Source organism: Protopterus annectens, chromosome 16.part0, assembly GCF_019279795.1.
Source record: "Protopterus annectens isolate FY-2018-M chromosome 16.part0, PAN1.0, whole genome shotgun sequence".
In the NCBI taxonomy this organism is placed as follows: domain Eukaryota; kingdom Metazoa; phylum Chordata; order Ceratodontiformes; family Protopteridae; genus Protopterus; species Protopterus annectens.
The window spans coordinates 23,259,708-23,279,707 of NC_056750.1; the positions used below are offsets into that span (position 1 = coordinate 23,259,708).

At 43.0% G+C, this 20,000-nt stretch overlaps 1 protein-coding gene across 1 annotated transcript in view; it reads left to right on the forward strand.

The window, feature by feature from the left end:
- The window catches only part of DDX31 (DEAD-box helicase 31), a 2,738,529-nt gene that overhangs the window by 2,311,624 nt on the left and 406,905 nt on the right, over nucleotides 1-20,000 (forward strand). The gene's annotated exons all lie outside the window — the stretch shown is intronic.

Consider the following 20,000-nt stretch of genomic DNA (forward strand, 5'->3'; position numbering starts at 1 on the left):
CAGGGGGATAAAGCCCTGATTATGGGCCAGATGACGTGGGTTCGATTAGCAGCTATGGTGACTGACAGAGTAGAAGGGAGGGATGGATGTTACCATCCCAGGAGGGGAGGACATTGAAGAGGGAGCCTCCTTCAACTGTTCTAGTGGAGGCTGGGGACGTCATATGATAAGAGGCATGGTCCAGAAGAGGAGGGTGGGAGGTGGAAATGGCTGAATTGCTCCATAGGCATTGCACCTCAGGTACCACTACGGGCATCTGAAGGGGGGGTGAATAGGGGATAATCAAAAACCTCCCCAGTAGAATGTGGACAGCTGAGACCCCAAGGATGCCCTTAGGTACCATGACCTGCCACAGCAGATTAATGAAGTATGTCATGGGGGGTGGATTAGCTTGCATACACAGTGTGGATTTGAGGCATTGGGTAGCTGTGCTATAAAGATGATGTAGGGGACCCCAAGAAATACTTGAAGGTGTAATGTTAGATTACAAGAGCTTATCAAGAATATTATCAACAGTAGGGGGCAAGGTTTTTGGGGGAGGTCTGTAGGATTGGTTCAAATTGCTGCCTTTCCTGTACTCACTAGACCCATTCATTCACACATAAGGGTGAGGGCCCTTTGGCCATTCATTCCTCAGTAGATGTAGAAGTTGCATATTACAGACCGTGATCTTGTATACTGTCCTGTCCTCATTCCCCTGGCAACCTGCTGGCTGTGCTATAGCCACCTTTGGAGGTGCACATGCAAATTCTTGACCAAGGGGAGCAGCACTTGCGTCATGAGCACACACAGTTCTTCATGCTGTGGTGATACTGCTGCGGGTATCAGCAGTGCAGAGAACCAAGCTGCCTCCCTTCCCCAGGATGGATGAGCTGGTATTGGCCACTGATTCCCATCCCCCCTCCTTCCTCCAGGATGGGTGACTGGTGTTAACCACTGATTCCCATCCCCCCTCTCCCTCCCGAGGATGGTTGAGCTGGTGTTGGCTACTGATTCCCATCCCCCTTCCCTCCCCAGGATGGGGGAGCTGGTCTTGGCCACTCATTCCCATCCCCCTCACCTAGTCCTTTCAGTATCAATGCTGCTAGTTAAACAAAGTCTTCTGGAGTGCAGTCAGGTCTTCATCCCTGTGCGCCACAAGACCAGCTGTTGGAGTGCTTCTTGTTAATTTTAATGTTTATGATTTTAAAAGTGAAATATGGGAAAACAGTTAGCTTGGCCCCCATTGTTGTGTTACTATTGGTGCATACTGAGATGACTTAGTGTCAGAGTTTGAGGTTAAAACTGAACGCAGTAAAACAATTCTGTGCTCTCAGCAGTTGCTGAGCATAGAGTTGCCTATAATATGATTAATACTGTTAAACATATGCATTGTATTTTTAATAAATTCACAAGTAGTAGCTTAGAAAAATGTAGTTTCCCATATTAGAAACAAATAAGGGAAAATCTAATTTTAAAATAGACACAAGTAGAAGGATATTATTTATAAGGTCATTTTTTAGTGTCCAAATAATTAAAAATGAGGGCTGTTTCATGTTTTACCTTGATCTTTTTACAGGCTTTTTTCTTAATTTTCATAGAAAAGAAAGTGACACATTTTGCACATGCCTTTTCCACAAATATTGGATGTTTTATATTAATAAAATGTAAAATCACACCCCAAGAAAAAATATTTAATAAATAAGATCTACAGGATCTATTATATCATTAATATCATGTTGTGTGCGATTTGTGAAATAACTCATGTCTGCCCCTATTTTGTGCAGTGACATTAATTGTACTGTTCTAAGGAAAGTATTTCTGGATGGATGTTTCCAGAAAAGGACTTTTCATCACCACACAAAATGCATTTGATAGCATACCACATGCTAATATAATTGACAACCTAAATATGCTCCAAATTGATCCATGTGTAGTTAGGTCGAAAGAAAACTAGCTGTGGAAGAGAACCTACACTGTGAGGGTGGCAGGCTCATCCTCAGAAAACATGAAGGTAACCAGTGATGTCCCTCAGGAATCACTGCTAGGATCTCTACTGTTCAGCATATACTTCTCTGACCTCTGTATAAAAATTAGGGACCTCTGATTAACCAGGTTGCAGGTAACTGTAAACTGGGGTTCATTCCAAAAAAGCAGGTAGGAATTGTAGAATTTCTGACAAACACTTGAACATAGAAAACTCTCATTTCAACCCTCCTTTAGCAACGCCAAAGTGCTACTCAGTAGGAAAACATTTAACTCTTATATGTAGTTTAACATAGCTGCTATCTGCATTCCACCACAAACACAAAGTAGAAACATTAATCTACTAGAAGATGCATTAGACTGCCTCTCAAAAAATGTCAAACAACCTACAGTAATACTGTATGATATCTACACAGGTTGGTAAAAACTTACACCAAACCCATCAAGCATACCAGCGCCACTAAACATTAACCTCTCTGACTTTGCCCAACTACTTTATGTACTGATAAAGCCACTGGTAAATAAAGCATTCATGACTGGATGATAATGACTCTCACCTTTCTATCAGCCCTGAATTCTGGACATGTAAAAAGAAGGTAAAGTTCAATTTTGTCTCCTGGCTGACCTCTAAAACTGAAAGTAACGACCTCCAAAGATGCAAGCTGAAAACAGTGCAAAATACAGCATACAAGACAAAGCTACATAACACTCAGAAAACAACACAAAATGTTATATGGAAAAACTAACAAGTCTACTTCCTACAACTTTAAACTAACATCAAGAACAAACCTAAACAGTACTGAGGGATACTGTCAACAAGCTACTAAACCCTGGATAGAAAAAAATGCCTGGGCCACTCCTCCAAGAAATTGACCACAGCATTCTTTGTATCCTTAACAAAAAATTTAAAGAAGTGGCCACCTCACTTTTTCTACATTTCAGTACACAAATCCTGACAGCCATTGCCATTTATCTGATGTTCTGTTTATACTATAACCCACAACTGAGTAAAAAAAAAATCTTACAAAAAAACTAAAACATATCAACCTTGCACCAAAGTACTGTCAAAATTTCCTCCACCTACATTCAATGTTAACAGCCTACCCAACTGCCTAGTAATTAATAGGGCAATGTCAGAACAGTACGTCCCCAACTTCTGTAAAAAGTCCTGCATAATATCACTTCACAGTGGAGGTACAGACTATGACCTCTCCAACTACCAACCTATTTCCATTTATCCCTGTCTTGAATTTTAGAAACTGTACACAGAGTCAATTTCTTCACCATCTCATAACCAGCGATCTAATCTCATACACTCAGCACAGGTTTCAGTGAAATCAGAGCACTTGAAACTGTCTTACTGAACTTCATAAGTATTGCCATCCATCTCAAAAACCTGAACATCTACACCACCTCTATCTTCTTAAAACTGTCCATAGCCTTAAACGTCATTTCTATCGTCTTTCTGCTCCAAAGGTGAGCCAAATTGTAGCGCAGCTGCAGTACCTTAAAATGGCTTAAAAGTTACCTGTCCAACAGAACTCAAGCCATGAGATGGTAATAATTATTCTGAATTCATAGCTAAAACCGTGGGCATCTCACAAGGCTCTGTACTTGAACTTCCTTTATTTAACATCTTTTCAATTACATGTACACAGCAGTCAATAGCACTATTAACACATCCCTAGTTGAGTGTGCTGATGACTCCATTCCAACTTTTTGTGCCAAAAACCCTTCTACAACTGCAACTCAAAGCATAAGCTTTTAACAGACTAAAACAGTGCCTAATAAACTTAAAACTTTTACTGAATGTGAACGGAGATAAGATTATATTTTCATGTGGTAACTCAAAAAACAAAACTCACAATCTAAATAACCCCTCAAAATAGCATGTCTGTTGAACAAGTTACACACAGTAAACTTTTTGGAGTCATTATAAACTGTAAGCCGCACTTTGACAAAAACACAGCCTGTATGACTTGGAACCTAATAAAACTAGGTATGCTGTATGAGTCTAAAGCCTACCTAAATGAAACGTACCAACAAAACAGTGCAGAATTCCTGTTATTACCCATCCTTCTTAAGTCACCATCTATTCTAATATTCACAAATGGCAACTATATAAATTGGGAAAAAATATAACAAGATTGCCACCTTTATTGCAAGTATCCCAAATAAAGCTCTCTACTGTTTAGGTTTGCATAAGGCTAACTAGTCAGAGCTAAAACATGCTTTAACTGTGAAACAACTAAAGACAATACATTTCATTCAAGCCTGGCAATGTCCAACTATTGTCAATATTCGCAATAAATTTAATCCTTCCAGAACCTTGAGATCCCAGCCCCCAAACCTATTAGAAGTTGCTAAATCTAACTACCAATATGATGACTCTCTTTAGTTAGTACAGATGGCTAAACAGTGGAATTCAGTACCACCAGACCTGAGAGGCCAACCAAACCTTAATCATTTGATTCCTAAACTAAAAGAATACTTATCCTCTACCTGGAGCTTACATTCCATTACAGGTGCTTCCTCTGCTACCTACTGCCTGCGCCTATTATAACCTAATGCATCATTTTCTACAACACATACCTTCTCCATTCTGTTTGTTTCTCCTTTCCTCTGCTCTAATCACTTACATGTCATAGTAGCATGTTCTCTCTCTAACCCTGACCTGACAAATATGATGAATAATGTTCATGTACGACTGTAGAATCCATTTTGTCTTGTATTTTACCATGGTTTGTGGCATCAGCCTTCTTCCATTGTAAATATTGTATAGAATTTCATTGTATTCTTTTGTACTTCAGCTATTATGGAACTTTTCTCCCTAGGCCTCTGCTGAAAATTGCTTTTGCTGAGATTTACTACCCTAGTTAACAATTGGAAATTAAAAAAAAAACTACCAACCATCAGTTAGGCCAACAGGTATAAGATGGCCTTGTCTCTTCATGATCTGCCCATAATTTTTGATTCGTTATTTCACCACTTCATGTACATATTCTTGTAAAATGGTTAATACCGCTTCCCTTCTTGATTATTTCTGTATTTTTCTTCAATCCATCCACTATAGCCCAGTGATCTGAGAATCCAACTACAATTGTCTTTTAATTTTGTAGTTTTATCCGAGAAATTAACTTCCGTTTTAAGTTCTCTTCCATAAGGATTTTCTGTCTTGTCTTACTGTTATGTAGTGCTTTGAATTTTTCTTTTATGTGCTCCACATTGCTGAGTAAAGATTTACTTGCCATGTTACCAGATCATTGCTGAAAAGTGACTGCTGACCAGCTAACTTACTCAGTTATCAAATGAAATTAATTAACAAATTTCCCATAGTTCATTACCTAGTTAGAGTTTTATGACATCTTGTGCCAAATTCCTTGTTTCTTTCCATATATTGCAGTCAGTCACCTACTATAATAATATCTGTATCAGTTATAACATACTTTTTGGTGTCTTCAGATAAAGCTGTCTTTCACGTGTCCAGCACCATTTTCCAGTGTGTAGTTTTTTTCTAGATTTCATACATAAAATAAGTAAGAATCCTAGTCTTTCTATAAAACATTCGGAATGTGTACGTCCCTATTACCGTATATAACTGCATTTCCTGAACATGTGTCTGCCACAAGATTCTGTGCTGTCTTCCTACCACACACACAATATCTCAACATGCGCCCTTTGCTATTCATTTAACTAAATGATACCAATCAAATAAATAAAATCTGCTTGAATTTTTTGGCACCAGTTTAATACCAGTAGTCCTCTGACATTATTTTTATATTAGTTGTATTTATTGCCCAAACTTAAACAAAATTATTTTCCTTTCTTAGTTTCAGTATTCTGCATGTCTTTTATATTCTGGTGCATCCTATAAACTCACTATCCTCCATAGCAATATCTCTGTACCTGCATTTCCACACTCAGGCCCGTCCTCTTCCTCTTTATTGTCTTATAACACATCAGACCCTTAGTAGTTAGTGTGAAGTATGGAACATTAATTCCTCTCTGTCTGTTACCCACTCCCACCCCCTTCCTTATAACACATCAGACCCTTAGTAGTTAGTGTGAAGTATGGAACATTAATTCCTCTCTGTCTGTTACCCACTCCCACCCCCTTCCTTATAACACATCAGACCCTTAGTAGTTAGTGTGAAGTATGGAACATTAATTCCTCTCTGTCTGTTACCCACTCCCACCCCCTTCCTTATAACACATCAGACCCTTAGTAGTTAGTGTGAAGTATGGAACATTAATTCCTCTCTGTCTGTTACCCACTCCCACCCCTTCCTTATAACACATCAGACCCTTAGTAGTTAGTGTGAAGTATGGAACATTAATTCCTCGCTGTCTGTTACCCACTCCCACCCCTTCCTTATAACACATCAGACCCTTAGTAGTTAGTGTGAAGTATGGAACATTAATTCCTCTCTGTCTGTTACCCACTCCCAACCCCTTCCTTATAACACATCAGACTCTTAGTAGATAGTGTGAAGTATGGAACATTAATTCCTCTCTGTCTGTTACCCACTCCCACCCCTTCCTTATAACACATCAGACCCTTAGTAGTTAGTGTGAAGTATGGAACATTAATTCCTCTCTGTCTGTTACCCACTCCCACCCCCTTCCTTATAACACATCAGACCCTTAGTAGTTAGTGTGAAGTATGGAACCTTAATTCCTCTCTGTCTGTTACCCACTCCCACCCCCTTCCTTATAACACATCAGACCCTTAGTAGTTAGTGTGAAGTATGGAACATTAATTCCTCTCTGTCTGTTACCCACTCCCACCCCTTCCTTATAACACATCAGACCCTTAGTAGTTAGTGTGAAGTATTGAACATTAATTCCTCTCTGTCTGTTACCCACTCCCACCCCCTTCCTTATAACACATCAGACCCTTAGTAGTTAGTGTGAAGTATGGAACCTTAATTCCTCTCTGTCTGTTACCCACTCCCACCCCCTTCCTTATCATTATCACTTTTTTCAAAATGTCATTTTCTTTTGCCTTTTCCCTTTGAGCATTCATGATCCTATTCTCCCTTTGTTATATAATTTTACTGATTTGTAACTAGTGCTTCTACTCACTTTGCTTGAGCGTCATGTACATTTTCGTCATCGTGTTCACAGTCAAACTATGCATTTCCTTTCTTGTGACATTTTCTGCATTTTGGCACACCGTAATGAATGCCCCGTCTCCCCACAGTGACGTTTCTATCACTTTCCACCACCAAATGCATGTCAGAACCACAAAAATGATTTTCTGCTGACCCCAGTATCTAGCAGTGCCCCTCACTGCCTTTACGTTTATTACACCGAGTCTATAATTAACTTTTTTTCGCATACTTTCAATGATACATTTGATGTTGAATGTGCGGCATCACATTCTGCTGCAGACGATATCCATCAGCCCCCTTTTTTTCCACTGTATCAGTCCTGAATTGAACTATTAATTTTCTTTTTAAATGTCAGTTTACAACAGTATATTTAAACCAAGGCACAGTCTTATTGTTCAGATTTCTTAACAACAAAAACGTTGGGCATTGGTACAATTGTTAATGTCTTTAGCTTACAGTTTGAAGATATGGGGCTTGATTTCCACCTTTGAAAGGGAAATTGGCTAGGCTTAAAATTACTGACAAGGGTAGTTAACCTAGTACTCAAGTATGTATAAATAAAAAGATCCAAATATCCCTTGACAGGACTGCTTGAATCTCAGACGAGTATAACAGCAAACATCTTGCACTTTAAAGCCCAGTGGTACAGTAATATTGCCCTCCACAAAATACGTCTGCAATGTGCCATCAGTCTTTTAGTTATTCTAACGAAAAGTTTATTTTTATTTCTTCTCTTCAAAGTAGTCACAGCTTGTTGTAGTGCTACAGCTGTAGCATATGATCTTTTTTCTCTAGCTGGTAAAAAAGTTCCATGTTCATTAGAAACACATCCACAGGGAAAAAAGTTACTATAGAAGTTTCACATCTTAATTCTACCCTTTGTCCATTAACCATCTCCAATACAGCTAGTACACAGTCGTCTTCCTGCTGAGTTTTAACCCAAGAAAGAGCAGGATCTCATGTAAATTTTCATCCCATCTTCAAGTGATGGGTTTGGATGCAGTCCTCGGATTTGACTTGGCTGTTACTAAAGCTAGTAGCATCCAAAAAACTCTTGAGCTTGTCCCTTATCCGTAATGCACCAACCCCAAGTTCCCTCAGATTTCGTTTGCCACTTTTCGTAAAAGACGTGGTTGACCATAGCTCTCGAGCATTTTTCAAATAAGTATTGTAATTATTCTTTAAATCTTAATATTTTCTAATTTGTCTTAAATTATATAATGTTTCTATCCCTTATATTTCAAGCTATTGTACAGTATGTACTTCTTAAAATACTATTGCTAGTATTTCCTTTCTACACTCGCTGTAGCCCTTTATTACCGTTGCTACTGTTGCTAGTATTTCCTTTCTACACTCGCTGTAGCCCTTTATTACCGTTGCTACTGTTGCTAGTATTTCCTTTCTACACTCGCTGTAGCCCTTTATTACCGTTGCTACTGTTGCTAGTATTTCCTTTCTACACTCGCTGTAGCCCTTTATTACCGTTGCTACTGTTGCTAGTATTTCCTTTCTACACTCGCTGTAGCCCTTTATTACCGTTGCTACTGTTGCTAGTATTTCCTTTCTACACTCGCTGTAGCCCTTTATTACCGTTGCTGGTAGTTTTTTCTTTCTTTTTCCTTTCTGTCCTGAAAAAAAAAAAATCTGTTCTTAAATTTGTTTTTTTTATAGTTTTCGGTTATGGCAAAAAAAAAAAGGCCTCACTGGATATAAAAAATGCGTCAAGTGTGGGCACAAACTTCCAATGTCTGATGCCTACATTGTGTGTGTTTATTGTCTAGGGCCATTACATCTTCAAGATGATTGTTCCATATTCAACCCCAGGGCTCTTATAGAAAGAAAGAATAAACTTATTTTGAAAGGCTTACTCCTTCTGCCTTTGGAGAGGCTATTTCTGGAGATCAGTCTCCCAGAAGTAAACAGTCGAAGACTTCATCTCCAAAACCATCTACATCATCCACCCTGGTTTTAGAGACATCCAGGAAAAGAACCAAGATGGATCTAACCTCATCCTCAGATCCAAAAAAGAAAAAATTGATGGACCAGACTTCCACAGTTCCGACTACCTCCAGCCCTACCGCCTCAAGTCTTATTTGTCTACCCAGGACAAGATACTTGCCATCTGTGGATCAGGTGCCCTCAAGGGTGCCCTAACCTTTTTTGGAGCATCACTGACCCAGGTCCCCCTCTATTGTTTCCACTCGTTCTGTGGAAAGAATGGTGTGGAAGATCCTCTCTGTGCAGAGTCAGATGGGTGTCTTAAACTCCTATCCCTTCAGGTCAGGTGGTCAATTCTTCAACTACACCCCCACTACAAGTTCCTCCTCTGATTCCTTCATCTGTTTCAGAGTCCCTGGATCTAAGAAGATGATAGTATTTTAGGATCCAAAACTTACTATGAGTGCTCCTGTTTAGTGGGATCCAGAGTGCTCTTGGAGCCGAAGCGTCACTGTTGGATCTGAGGTGTTGGAGTCGACCCCGAAGTTGTCAGAGCTGTCTGCTCACCTTGGAGCCTTGGCATTGGATAGCTTGGCTCTGGCTTCCACCTTGGAGGGGGGGGGGGTTGCTTTCAGAGCAGAGGAGGATGGCGATCCAAAAGCTTGTCTTTTCGGACCTGAGGTCTTCACTTTCTCTGGAGCGGTCTGCCTTTGAGGCTGTGAAGAGGATTTATTCTGCCTCAGCAGAATGAATGGATCCAATTCCCTTGGATTTTCTGCCTTTTACCTTGATATCTCTGGGCTCAGAGCCTCATCACTCCTTACCACAGGGACAGCCAGTCCGAGCCTAGGCTTCCCAACAGGGTATTTCATTTTCTTCAGATACCTTCCTGGACCATACCACTGAGAAGGTCCTTAGGAAGAAGAAGTGTAAGAAGAAGCACTTGGACTCCCCAGAGGAGTTGGTCATGGAGGATACGGGCTTTGATGAAGGTGAAGGGTCTTGAAGATTTCTCACTTGGAGACATCTTTGAGGTCCTAAAGCAAAGAAGTGGTTGGACGCCCAGAAACCCTTCATCCAAGGAGTCGGTATTCCTAAAGGCTTTTGGTACTGGCTTGTCTACCTCCTGGGTCACTCCACCTGTCAACAAGTTTATTGAGTTGGTCTCTCGGTGGGCATGGAAGGAACCTGATGCACCTGAATTCTTACCCAGAAGATCGGACAACATTATGGCACCACCTTTGGGAAAAGAGTTTTGGGCTAAAGGGGTCCCCATTGATGCCATCATCGTGGTGGCGGCCACCAAAAGGGAACTTGCTGAAGAGAGTTCCAGTGTTCATCAGCCTAACAGAGAGTCTAAGGTGATGGACAAGTTTGGGAAGCATGTTTACGTCTCAGTGACCTTCGCCTTAAGGTCACTGAATTATTTGGCACACTTTACTAGGTTGCAGAGGGATTTGATTAAGGAACTGTCAAATACCCTCTCAGGATCCATGACTACAGAGGTCCAATCATCCCTGACTTCTCAGTTGGCTACCTTGCAATCTGTTTCCAATTCGTCCATGAGGCTTATTTCAAATGTAGTCTAAGGAACCTCAAGGGAAGCTGTTTCAGGCATTTCCATCAGGAGACATACCTGGGTGCAATTACGTGATTTTGTGGAGCCCTTCTTCATTTGTCAGCGATCCTTTTAACAGCACATCTTTGTTTGGCCCCAGAGTGAAGGACATGCTATCCAGGTGTGAGAAGGATGGAAAGACCGTATCTGCTACGTGCGTATGTTTTTGACCCCTCAAAGGTCCTTTTCTGGGAATCAACAAGGTCAAAAGATGTGGTACAAGAAATCCCAGGGTCCTTTGCAGAGCAAATGTGGATGAACTTCCCCCAGGGGCAGAGTAGGGAACTCCAGTGGTCAACACTGCCCCCGCAGCAGAGGGTCCTACAAAACCAGAGGTCCAGAGATTCTTTCTTTGACAGACTTTACCAGTGCTCCTGAAAGGAGGCCTAGTTGCCTATATCTGGAGGCAGTTGGAGGTCATTTATCCCTGCACCAGAGAGCTTGGCTAGACATAACAAAAGATACTTTGGTGCAGAGGATTATTTCCATAAGTTGTATAATACCCTTTTCCTTTCACCTCCAGTCTCAAAGAATATCCTCAGTTTTCCACTGAGAGGGAAGAAGCAGGAATTCGAATACAAGGGCTGCTAGAAATAAGAGTCATCTGAGAGGTCCCACCAGACCAGATATAATCTGGAATTTACTCAAAATTCTTTGTAGTGTCAAAGAAAACAGGGGACTGGAGACCAATTTTGGATCTCAGCAATTTGAAAAAGTCAGTTTGACGCACCAAGTTTTGGATGGTCGTGGTTCAGTCCATTCTCCCTTTTCTGGGCAAGGATTACAGGATGTCTCGATAGACCTTCAGGATGCATACTATCGCATAAAGATGAATAGATGATCCAAAAATTACTTACCCTTCTGGCTGGGAGCCAGTCATTACCAATTCAGAGTTCTGCCCATTGGTCTCACCATAGCCCCCAGTGTGTTCACCAAATGTATGACAGTAGTAGCAGCTCACTTGAGACTGCAAGGATTCCTGATGTTTCCATATCTAGATGACTGGCTCATTACCACCCCAACCAGGCATCAGTTAATAAGGGCAAGAGATCAGGTTCTCCAGATGTGTTCTCATCTTGGGATAACCATAAATTACAAGTCTGAACTGGAACAACTCAAAATTTGGAATTCACAGGAGCACTGTTCACAAACTAAGTGGTAGCTTCACTGCCTCCCTCAAGCGTTCAAACTATACGATCACAGGTCAGAAAAATAATCTGCAGTATCAAGATTTCTGCCCGCTTGGTCCCTCTACTCTAGGATCAATGTCAGCGGCAATAACACTAGTGCCTTTAGCCAGATTTTACATGAGGATTCTACAGTGTTTGCTAGCAGCACAGTGGTCGGTGTTTTACCAATCCGTGTCAGCTCTGATATGAATCACTCAGATTTGCAGGAGAGATCTCAGATGGTGGATTCAGTCAGATCAGGTTCTACAAGGCCATCCATTCATTCCCCCCTCAGACCAAGGCTATAGTGACCACGGACATTCCCCAGCTGGGGGGGGGGGGGGGCATTTTCTGGGAAAAACAGTCCAAGGCACTTGGTTCCCCAAAGAGGCCAACTTGTATATCAATGTCCTAGAGATGAGAGCAGTGTTTTTAGCACTGCAGGACCTTCAAGATGATCTCCCTTCGGGGATGATTGCAATTCAAACAGACAATATGACAGTAGCTTAGTACATCAACAAACAAGGAGGGATCAGATCTTGCCCCTTGTGTCAAGAAGTGCTCAGAGTGTGGCAATGGGCAAGCCCATCTAACCAGTTTCTCATAGTAATACACATTCCAGGGAAGTCCAGTGTGATAGCAGACAAGCTGAGTAGGTGCATTGTTCTACAGGAGTAGTCTCTCAACAAGAACATGACAGAAATGTGTTTTCATTGATGGGACTAGCCTTACTGCAATCTTTTTGCTTCTCCCCGAAAAAACAAAAGTAGAAGCTACTTTGCCCTAATCCCCCCACAGGGGATATCACAGAAGGAATGCTCTACTTCACGATTGCCCCCCGGTCTACTTTATGCCTATCCACCAATCGCATTAATTCCGAAATGCCTAACATACCATGTTGAAGAGCAAAGTCATCCTTATTGTTCCTTACTGGCTTTGAAAGATTTGGATCCCCTTCCTTTGGCCTGACTTACTTCGCCAACCTTGGATTCTGGATCTGACTCCAGACCTCCTGTCTCACCTGATAGGCATGATCCATCCAGACATATCAGGCCTCAGGCTGACGGCCTGGCTTCTCCATTTCCATCAATAGCCAGACAACTTGTGCTCTCTTCCCTTGTCCAACATAATCTTTTATCTTGCCATACACCTTCAACATGTGAACTCTATTCCAGTAACTTGAAAAGATTTGTGTACTGGCACATCAAAATCAGGTGGACCTTTTTTTAGCTCCGATACTTAACATCCTTGAGTTTTTAGCCCTACATTTTACGTGAGGAGCTATTTCCTCAACCGTTAAAATTTAGTTAGCAGAGATGTCAAACTTTTCCACTGATTTTGAGGGTTCCTCAGCAGCCTCTCATAAGTTGTACATGCCAGGCACTCTACTTTTAAGACCTCTCTTTAAAGACCCTGCTCCCCCATGGGACCTCAGTCTGGCACTGCAGGCACTTATACATTCTCCCTTTGAACCAGCAGCTAAATGTGACCTCAAGTATGTTACTTGGAAAATGTTTTTTCTAGTAGTCATTACATGTGCTAGGCAAATTTCTGAAATCTAAGCATTGTCTTCAAAACTTCCATACTTGATTTTTCACAAGGATAGAGTGCTGCTACAAACTAATGCCTTCTCCCTTCCCAAGGTGGTGTCAGAATATAATATCAATCAATCCATTAATATACCAGTCTTCTTCCCTAGTTTTGCAAACAAGAGCAAATGCATGTTACATTATTGGATGTTCACAAACAATTACTTTTTTACCTGCATAAGACAAAAGACATAAGAAAAACAGACCAGTTGTTTGTCTCCTTTGCAGACATGAAATTGGGTAAACCAGTTGCCAAAGTAACTGTAGCCAGATGGCTAATTGATTACATCTTATTTATTTATAAAAAAATTGGGTATTACCTTACCACAACCGATGCAAGCTCATTCAACTAAATCCATGGCAGCGTCTTCAGTTTTCCTATCCAGAGGGTCCATGGATGACATATGTGCAGCAGCTACGTGGACTACTCCCCATAACTTTGTTACTCATTATAAATTGGATATGGTCTCCAGAGGTAGATCATCATTTGATTCAACTGTGCTCAGGAATGTCCTTCCTTATAGTCCACCCGGGATTTTAGATAGCTGGGGACTCTGTCCCATACGTTGAGGATAGAATGAAAACTGACAGTATCAGATAACAAAGTTATGTACTTACCATAACGTTCCATCTGTGTTGTCTCTTTTCATTCTTCCTCCTTTCTATTTACAAACTTCTGGAAGAATGCGTTTTTTAAGGGACATTACTGTCCTTTATATTGAGCTCCAAGTATAGTCTTTTTCTATATTGAGTGCATGCAATTGTACACCTCCTTTATCTATGCATAGTAAATATTTCCTTTCTGGTAAAAATCAGCAAACAAGGTCTGAGGGATCTTAGGGCTGGTGCATTATGGGTAAGGGAGAAGCTCGAGAGTTTTTTGGTTGCCACAAGTTGTAGCAATGGCTGAGTCAGATCCAAGGATCGGATCCAAACCCATCAGTTGAGGAAGAAGGAAAATGGACAACACAGATGGAATGTTATGGTGAGTACATTACTTCTTTTTCGTCATCTGGTACCTTCTGCATCATGCTCTGTAATCTTGCATTATCCAGTGCATGATCAGACATTTCTGTTATTTCATTACTATCCTGTTGGTGTAATCTTTCACTTTCTGCAACATTTTTGTCAATCCAAATGGCCAGTGTTGCACAAGACAGCATGAAACTGCTTGCTTGAAGTTTTTTTGCACCCTTGCAACTCTCAGGCACCATCTAGCGGTCAGTAAGAATAGGGGCCTTTTCCAGGTGCCTTGGCCAAATTTCCTCTAACCAGAATGAATTCTAACTCTGGTCTCCCCAAAACAGAGGCCATAGGCCCAGTAGGACTAAGGCAATCAGCAAAGCGTTAAAAAATAATCCTGAGATAAGACTTCTGATATTGATGTAAAAAGTTTGTATTCTGTTAAGTTTGTAAGCGAATCAGAGCAATATTTAAAAACTGTTCCTGATGTTGAACCTTTGTCCCACTTCACTGGCTTCCAAAGTCCTTAAAACACTTCCCATTCCTAAACGTTTTCCTTCTGTCCTTCCTGTAACTGGTAGTGCATGCAACCGATAAAAGCGCCATGCACTAGAACGAATTTTGATCAGGTTTCCAATCCTAACCTTTTGTTATGTGCTTTTGCCATGAATGCCAAGATTCATCTCTTGAACTTTGCTCTCAAGGTGAATTCCTTGGTATCTGTATCTCAAACACATAATAAGTTGGTTTTGATCAGAGACCCGATCATAATCCTCTGTTAACACCTCCCAAAGATAGTTTCTGTGATATTAGAATTAAAAAGAGATATACCTGTAATGAAATGACTAATTAGTAGACTATAGAAGGCCTTGAAAGAGGTTAGGCTAGATGGACAGAAGAAACAGGAGGCCAGATTCCAAGAGTTGCCCTCACTGTAATTCTGCCATGATTCTGAAAGACTTGCTCTCAGTACAAGTGACTTTTTTCAGTGTAAGGTTTATCTGTAAACAGACTTACACTGGGGGCTAGATTCCAAAAGACCTGCTGTCAGTGTAAATGGTCACCTTCTAGGGAACAAATGGACTATATGGTGCAGAAGAGAGAGGGGGGCCTCATAGTCACTGGGGCAGAGAGGAAAAGAGAAACTAAAAGATTGTTGATATTTTCCAAGTGATCTGATATTATCCAAGTCGTCATTCATCACCATAGGTTCTAGGATCTAATATTGGATCTGAGCTGGGAACATACTATAGACAGATCCAAGACTCTAGCTCCTCCCTCTCCCATGATGCCCTTCTGTCCTCTAACCCCCAGATTTCATTTGCTGTGTTTTCTGTGCAGACACGATTCCTTGGCTCTGCCTAAGATAAGTGCTTTTTTCTTAAATTCTTATAGTTTAGTACATTTGGATGTAGTTTTAGTGTTGTTAGTTGTCTTTGATAGTGTGTTTCTTCCTTGTAGTACCTCCCTTCCCCTCAGCTTAGCCTTTTAGTGAACTTAGTTCAGTGTGAGGTTTTTTTGGCACCTTTTTTTCCCATAGCTGTTACGGTTTTGTTTTGTGTGTGTGTGTGTGTGTGTGTGTGTGTGTGTGTGTGTGTGTGTGTGTGTGTGTGTGTGTGTGTGTGTGTGTGTGTTTCTGTGTTTCTGTGTTTCTGTGCTTTGTTTCCTAATGTAGTTATGGCTGATAAGCCCTCAGGCTTTAAGAAATCCTCTTTATGTGGTTGGAAGATGCCCAATTCCGACGCGCATGAGGAGTTCTTGTATTGATTAAGCAGTCTGCACCTGGAGGTTGAATGCAACATTTGTGCTACATTCAACACCAGGGTCTTGGCAGAGTGCCACAACAAGCTCCTGTTGAAAGGTCTGGCTCAGGGGAGAGCTTTTGTTTCCCCCTTGAAGGCTTCCTCTACTGATCCAAAGAGGAAGGCCCCTTCCTCTCAGGCGGCTATTTCTAAGAAACAGCAGCTGTCAGATCCTAGGTCCCCAGATCCGATCCCAACCCAGCTCAGTCTGTCTCAGATCCGAGACCTGCAGAGACATCTCCTGGATCCAGGGCTTCTCTGGATCAGAGGCCCTTAGATCTGACTAGGGTCAGGCCAGCCTCAGCTCCAAAGAACTGGTCATTTTGGCCTTCATGTCCAACAGGATCCTCAGATCTGTTTATAATTTTGGAGAGATTACTGTTCCGTCTACCTCCAGACAAGGCAGTTCAGTTGGCCCCAAAACCTCGGAGCCAAACTCCGGGACATCGCAGCAAGTCCGTGAGGTCCCCCTCTAAGTTGACTCACTCCTCTAGATCTTTGAGCAGTCTGTTACCCTCAGACATGGACAGAATTATGAGGAGCTTCCTCAAGACCACAAATAGAGTTCTGACTCCTGGCTTCCCCTGCCAGTCAGCTGGGGGGGGGGCTTTGCCCCTCCCTGTTACTCTTTTCTCCTCTTCCAACTCTGGTGACTTTGGAATCTCAGGACCTGGATGCCTGAAGTCAAATTCCGGAGAGGACGAGTATTCCCCTTTTCTCAACCCTGTCAGGGACCCTGACCCTCGGAGCAGAGTGAGCCCCGTGCCAGAGTGGTTGATATTGGCTGTGCTGGGGTGGGATCTGGTACCATTTCTCAGACTGGTCCCTTCCCCTTTTCTCTTTGGCCTTGGTTAGCTCTAGACCGGGATCATCCGGGGGGTCGTGGTGCTGTTTCCATACTCATTCCTCCTCTCCAGGGGACCTCTCCTTCATGGCTTTCCGGGTGGTAGAGAGGACCTTCTCCAGGGCTGGTTCCATCTACCACACCTCTCGGTCCCTCCCTGTCTCTCTCTACTTTGGCTGGTGAGTCCTCCCATCCTTTCTAGGGTCAGCCCTCCCGTTTGAGCCTTTAGGGGTTCCCTCCCCTCTAGGAGTCCCTGCCTCTTCTGAGTCCTCCCTAGAGCCCTCTGCAGAGGAGGTACATTGTAAGAGGAAGTGCAAGAGGAGGCACTTGGACCCCCTCCATGGAGTCCGTCACTGAGGACATGGACCTTGATGAAGGAGACAGGTCCCCCAGATCCCCACCCGACAATGTGTCCTTTGGGGACATCCTTAAAATGTTGAAGCAGAAGGGTGGATGGTCTCCCTAACCCCCATCTTCAGAGGAGTTCATGTTTTTGAAAGCTTTAAGGATGGGCCCGTCTACTTCCTGGGTGTCCCACCCTGCTGATGAGTTAGTAGGTTTGATCACCAGCAAGACCTGGAAGGAACCTGATACAGTAGAGCCAGTCCCAAAAAAGGCAGGCAAATTTCTTAGCTCTCCTGTGGACCATTCTTTCTGGAGCAAAGGTGTCCCAATCAATGCCATTGTGGTTGCCGCCACCACCAAGAAGGAACTGGCAGAACAGGGCTCCATGGTCCATCCCCTGAACAGGGAGTCCCGGGCGATAGACTGTTTTGGGAAGCGCATGTAGGCCTCAGGTACTTTTGGGCTGGAAGCGGTTAATTATTTGGCACACTTTATCCACCTCCAAAGAGATTTGGTCCAAGAGCTTTCCACCTCCCATACAGAGTTGTTGCCAGCGGAGGACTTTAAGAAGGTGTCTCCCAAGCTATCCACTGTGACTTCCCTTGCGAATTCCTTGATGAGGTTAATTTCCAACACTGCAGAAGCTACCTCTCGGGCAGCAGGTACTGGAATCACTTTGAGGCATCCTGCCTGCCTTCAAAGCATCTTTTACCAATGCCCTCTTTGATGGGTCTACTCATTTTGAACCTTCCGTGAAGGACACTTTGAACTGTAGTGAGCAGGAAGGGAAGACTTTGCTTGCAGTTGTGATGAAGCTTTGTACTCCCCAGAGGTCCTTCTCTAAGACCCAGTAGGGAACTAGGACGATATGATTCCAGAAGTCACAGTCTCCCTTCCAGGATGCTTCTGATGACTCCTCCTCTAGAGACAGAAGGAGAAGTTTCAATGGCTTATGCCACCCTCGAGGCAGGGGAGGTCCACAAAATCAGGGCTCCAGGGAACCCTTTTCTGAACAGCCCTATTGGTGCTCCTGAAGCATTGCTCACCTGCTCTGCCCTGGAGGCAGTCGGGGGGGGGGGTCTCATTTTCCTACACCCACCCCACTAGCCTAGACAAATATCACGTCCGATTAGTGGGTGTTAAATATCGTTTCCAGGAGCTACCCTTCATTCCCTCCAGTGAGATGTTATCTCCCCAATGTTCACCCAGTCAGAGGGAGGTGGCCTTCAAAGAAGTTCAACAACAACTTCTAAAAAGAGCCATGCAAGATTTCCTCGCAGGACGAAGAGGATCCAGTACTTATTCTCACTTCTTTTTAGTGCCAGGAAAGATGGGGGACCTGTGTCTTGTTTTGGATCTCAGTGAGCTCAATCTTTCAGTCAAGAAGTCAATGTTCTGGATGGTCACTGCTCAGTCCATTCTGCCTCCCTTATGAAAGGATGATTGGATGTGATCAGTAGATCTCCAGGATGCCTCCTTATCACATCAAAATAGATAGGCATTCCAGGAGACATCTTCGCTTCCGGCAAGGGTCCAATCATTACCAGTTCAGAGTGTTACCCTTCAGTCTCACCACAGTCCCCCAGGTGTCTATCAAATGTATGGCAGTGGTAGTGACTCACCTACAGCTGCAGGGTTTTCAGGTCTTTCCGTACCTCAACGATTGGCTTATCACGGCACCTTCAAGGCTTTGACTGCTACAAGAGGTCCATTATGTTCTTCCCCTCTTCCGTCAGTTGGGGATCTCTGTCAACCTTACAAAATCCAATCTGGTCCCCACACAACAGTTGAAATTCATAGGAGTTCTGTTAGACACTGTTTCAGAGATTGCAGCTGTACCTGTATGCAGGGGGTCAGTTGATCCGGGAACAAGTTACACAGATCTTAGACCTGTCGTGCCCCCTGGTTCTTCGGGCCCTTGGATCCATGGCCTTGGCCATTCATTTCATTCCCCTGGCAAAGTACCACATGCAAGTGTTGCAATGGACCGTAGCAGTTCAATGTTCGGCTCTGTTTCATCCCCTGTCCATGACCATAAATCTGATGCCTGTGTGCAGACATCACCTCCTTTGGTGGTTTCAATCTCAGGATCTCACTCTAAGTAGGCCCTTTTCTCTTCCTCCACCCAAGGCCACAGTGACCACGGACGCTTCCCTGTTGGGATGGGGGGCATTTTCAGGGGGAGTCTGTCCAGGGCACATGGTCCCCCACAGAGACCAAGTTTTTCATAAACGTCCTAGAGATGAGAGCAGTTCTTCCTATCATTGCAAGCTTTTCAGGACTGCCTCCCTTGAGGGATGATTGCAATTCAGACAGACAACATGGCTGTGGACAGGTATGTCAACAAACAGGGGGAACACATTCTTACCTGTTGTGCAGAGAGGCCATGAGCGTGTGGGAATGTGGGATGTCCTCCGGGCGCTTCCTTCTTGCAGTGCATATACCCAGGGATTCCAACGTGTTGACTGACAAGCTCAGCAGATTGCTATTAAGTCCTTATGAGTGGTCCCTCAATGGCGAAGCAGTTTTTCGACCATTGGGGTCAGCCTTGCTGTGACTTTTCTGCCTCCTCAGCCAAACACAAATGCAGCAAGTACTTCACCCTGATCCCCCTGCCGGGGAGTCACCAAGGGATGCTCTAGTTCGTGATTGG